Here is a 4,675-nt window from a genome sequence, read left to right as displayed (position 1 = left end):
GGCTTGAGACCTCCAGGAAGAGCATGTTAATGCAGACACTGAAAAGGTCATTTCATTTGGTTTGTGTGATTAATGTTACTGTGAGAACTGGAATTTGTCTGCACATTTATCATGTTATAAGCCGTGTTTTCAAACCTTTTCAACTTTTGGAAGTTAAGGGAGGGTAAAATTGGAGCGTCAACTTGGCAGTGGTTCCAATGGATATCCATTACAACAGCGTGCCAAAAAAACAGATTGTATATGTTCAGTGTGGAAGAGCAGATGGCTTTTGGGAAGGAATTCCATTGAGGGCAACTGGTGATATGAACACCTAAGGTGAAGGATTGTGTTGGGGATGAAAAGAATTGTGCAGGGGGTAACTTGCTTGTAGGGGTCTAATTTAGAGGAAAAATAACTTGTGCCACGCAAGCCTTGAGTTATTGACTGTTTATTCGTGAGCTCACGGGAAGAGACAATTCGACCTACTGGGCACAAGTCACTCCGACGAGATACAGAGAGTTGCATGATTATATAGCTTACAATCATTTAACAATTAGCAAACTGTTACTTGTAGCATAATGAGTAAATAGGCACTTCATCCAGTCACTAGTCTCAGTCATGTAGTGTCTGGACAGTGCTAGTTAGTAGCTGATAAGCAAGTGTTAGTATTACAATAGATTCTTGTAAAAGAAGAGCATTCCCATGCTGGGAAAGAACTCACAATCAGGTGTTAGTAAGGTCAACCACCTCACTGAGCCTGGGAACATACAAACTTAACAAGCAGACGCTAATATGAGATTTAAAATTAATTCCAGGCTTTGAATATATGTCAAGATGGCTGCTTTGGTTAACAATTCTTCCACAGATTGAAAAGCAAAGACTAGTGGAGAAGGTGTTCAAGAAGTTGTCTACCATGCCCCCCTTCATTGGTTAGAGTATAGAGTATGAAAATTGGCAAGTCATGTTGCAGCTGTATAGAACAATAGTTAGGCCACTTTTAGATATTGTGTACAATTTTGGTCACCACACTACAAGAAGAATGCGGAGGAATTGAAAAGGGTATGGAAACAGTCTATCAGGATGTTACCTGGTTTGGATAGTATTAGCTATGAAGAGAGATTGTACAAACGTTGTCAGTTACCAAGGACATAGGTTTAAGCTAAAAGACAGGGGGAGGTTTAAAGGGGTGTCAGAGCCAAAGTTTTACACAGAGGGTGGTAAGTGCCTGGAATGTGCTGCCAGAGGAGGTGGTAGGAGCAGATGCAATAGCAACATTGAAGAGACATCTTGACAGATACATGAATAGGCAGCAAATAGAGGGATACAGACTGCACAGAGGCAGAAGGCTTGTAGTTTAGAAAGGCGCCATGTGTTGGTGCAGGCTTGGTGGGCCGAAGGGCCTGTTCCTGTGCTATATTATTCCTTGTTCGTTATGAATAAGAGGCAGAATTGGAGGAGGGAAAGTTAAAGACTTTTACTAAAACCCCAGCTTCCTGCCACAGGAAGAGGAGTACAAACCACATTCTCCTTCGAATAATACATTATAATTTGGAACAATAAGGGTGTTTTTTGGTGATACACAGCATACTGTGAAAAACATGAAGGAATATTCTCTTAAATAACAGCAAGCAATGATTACAATATGGAATAACAGATTACTTTTCATTAAAAAGAAATCAATTATTCATAAGTTATAGCCATTGCGCCTCTAATATACTGTGAACCTGATATTAAACATGACAGGATTTTACATGCTCAGATTAATCATAAGTGGTAGAACAGCCATTATTATTTTTGCACCTTAATAGGGCAAGCACATTTTCAATTCTTTCATTGTGTTATAACATGCAGTAATCCATATTCTGTAACATTTGTGATTACGTTTGCTAATAATCTCCCCCAGGATATATTTGTCTGGAAGTGATTTATATCACAATAAAAGAATACAGGGTTTAATATGTTTTCTCTGCTCTTGTGATCTAGTCATTCACTGCAAATATTGATCATTGAATACAATGGTACCAAAGTAGATGAAGATATCAGGTGCTCATAATAAACGGTATTCATGTATATCTTTCTGGGTTGGTCTCTGGAGTAATATGTTGTTCTCTTGTTCATAATATTGTTTTCTTTCCATCAAAATCCTTACTTAATGAATAAAAGAAACCTACAAAATATAAAACAAGAGTTATTGACAATTCTTTAAATTCTCATAACACAATGAGCAATGCAATCTTAAAACTAGCTGTAGGAAATAAAGACTTGTTAAAAGTTCCAGGAAGAAAGATTTGGTGTTCAGCTATTCAACACCAACTTCACCACCAGTCACCTCTCTCTCATAAGAGGCTTGATCCAATATCAGTAAGGCAGCTTTATCTTTATGAACCATTAACAGCATCCACTGCCTTAAAATAACCTTTCCCTCCACCTCACATCTCCACTCTGGGCTGCCTGGCTTTGTTTTAAACTCATGAGTATGGTCATCATTGGCTGAGCCTGCATTTATTGCCCATCCCTAGTTGCCCTTGAGAAGGTGGTGAGCTGCCTTCTTGATCCACTGCAGTCTCTGTGCTGTAAGTTGACCTACAATGCCCTGAGTTGAGAGTGTGACGCTCGAAAAGCACAGCAGGTCACGCAGCATTCGAGAAGCAGGAGAGTCGATGTTTCAGGCATAAGCCCTTCATCAGGAATTCCGAAACATCGATTCTCCTGCGCCTCAGATGCTGCCTGACCTGCTGTGCTTTTCCAGCGCCACACTCTTGACTCTGATCTCCAGCATCTGTAGTCCTCACTTTCTCCTACAATGCCCTGAGGGAGGGAATTCTAGGATTTTGACCCAGCCACGGTGAAGGAAACATATATTTCTAAGTTAGGATGGTGAGTGGTTTGGAGGGGAACTTGCGGGTTGTGTTGTTCCCATGTGTCTGCTGCCCTTGCCCTTCTAGATGGAAGTGTCTGTGGGTTTGGAAGGTGCTTTCAAAGGATCATTGGTGAATTTCTGCAGTGCATCTTGTAGATAGTACACACTGCTGCTACTGAGCATCGGTGGTGGAGGAAATGGATGCTTGTGGACGTAGTGCAAATCAAGCAGATTGCTTTGTCCTGAGTGTTGAGTGTTGTTGGAGCTGCACTTATCCAGGCAAGTGGGGAGTATTCCATTGTACTCCTGACTAGTGCCTCGTAGATGGTGAACAAGCTTTAGGGAGTCAGGAGGTGAGTTACTTGCTGAGGATTCCTAGTTTCTGACCTGCTCTTGTAGTCATTGTTTTATTTGTCAAGTCCAGTTCAGTTCTGGTCAATGGTAACCCTTAGAATGGTGACAGTGGGGAATTCAGTGAAGGCAACACTATTGAATGCGAAGGGGTGGTGGTTAGATTGTTTCTTATTGGTGAGGGTCTTCACCTGGCATTTCTGTGGCATAAATGTTACTTGCCACTTTCCAGCTGAAGCCTGAATATTGTCCAGATCTTGTTGAATTTGAACATTAACTGCTTCAGTATCTAAGGAGTCATGAATGGTGCTGAACATTGTGCAATCATCGATGAACATTCCCACTCCCATTCCCATTATCGAACTCAGCACCGCCTTCCTAACCTGCAATCTTCTTCCTGACCTCTCCGCCCCCACCCCAGTCTGACCTATCACCCTCACCTTGACCTCTTTCCACCTATCACATTTCCGACGCCCCTCCCCCAAGTCCCTCCCCCCTACCTTTTATCTTAGCCTGCTGGACAAACCTTCCGCGCTTTTCCAGCAACACATTTTTGGCTCTGATCTCCAGCATCTGCAGACCTCACTTTCTCCTCAAAGATTCCCACTCCTGACCTTATGATGGATGGAAGGTCAATGATGAAGCGGCTGAAGATGATTAGGCCTAGGGCACCAACCTGACAAACTCCTGGAACTGTAATAATTGACTTCCAACAACCACAACCATCTTCCTTTGCACCAGGAATGACTCCAACCAATGGAGAGATTTCCCCCGATACCCATTAATTCCAGTTTTGCCAGAGATCCTCGATACCACACTTGATCGAATGCAACCTTGATGTTAAGAGTCTTGAATTCAGTCCTTTTGACCATATTTGAGCTAAGGCTTTAATGAGGTCAGAAGCTGAGTGACCCCGGTGAAAATCAAACTGGGCATTACTGAGCAGGTTACTGCTTAGCAAGTGCTGCATGATAACACTGCTGACGGCACTTCCCATCATTTTACCGATGATCAAGAGTAGACCAATGGGGTGGTAATTGGCTGAGCTGGACTTAGTCACAGAGTGATAGAGATGAAACAGATCCTTCGGTCCAACTTGTCCATGCCGACCAGATATCCCAACCCAATCTAGTCCCACCTGCCAGCACCCGGCCCATATCCCTCCAAACCCTTCCTATTCATATACCCATCCAAATGCCTCTTAAATGTTTCAATTGTACCAGCCTCCACCACTTCCTTTGGCAGGTTATTTCATACACGTACCACTCTCTGTGTGAAAAAGTTGCCCTGTAGGTCTCTTTTATATCATTCCCCTCTTACCCTAAACCTATGCCCTCTAGTTCTGGACTCCCTGACCCCAGGGAAAAGACTTTGTCTATTTACCCAATCCATGCCCCTCATAATTTTAGTGGGCGGCACGGTGGCACAGTGGTTAGCACTGCTGCCTCACAGCGCCAGAGACCCGGGTTCAATTCCCACCTCAGG

At 43.0% G+C, this 4,675-nt stretch overlaps 1 long non-coding RNA gene across 1 annotated transcript in view; it reads right to left on the bottom strand.

The window, feature by feature from the left end:
* Positions 1-421: 421 nt before the first annotated feature.
* Positions 422-4,675, bottom strand: part of LOC122562449 — an 18,721-nt gene continuing 14,467 nt past the window's right edge. Inside the window, exon 3 of the long non-coding RNA XR_006315303.1 lies at positions 422-2,146. This is a non-coding gene — a long non-coding RNA (uncharacterized LOC122562449). The remainder of the gene's footprint in view (positions 2,147-4,675) is intronic.

The sequence above is a fragment of the Chiloscyllium plagiosum genome, chromosome 25 (assembly GCF_004010195.1).
Source record: "Chiloscyllium plagiosum isolate BGI_BamShark_2017 chromosome 25, ASM401019v2, whole genome shotgun sequence".
Taxonomy (NCBI): Eukaryota; Metazoa; Chordata; class Chondrichthyes; order Orectolobiformes; family Hemiscylliidae; genus Chiloscyllium; species Chiloscyllium plagiosum.
The sequence above is the reverse complement of the archived record's forward strand: the minus strand, read 5'-3'. Positions and strand labels throughout refer to the sequence as shown.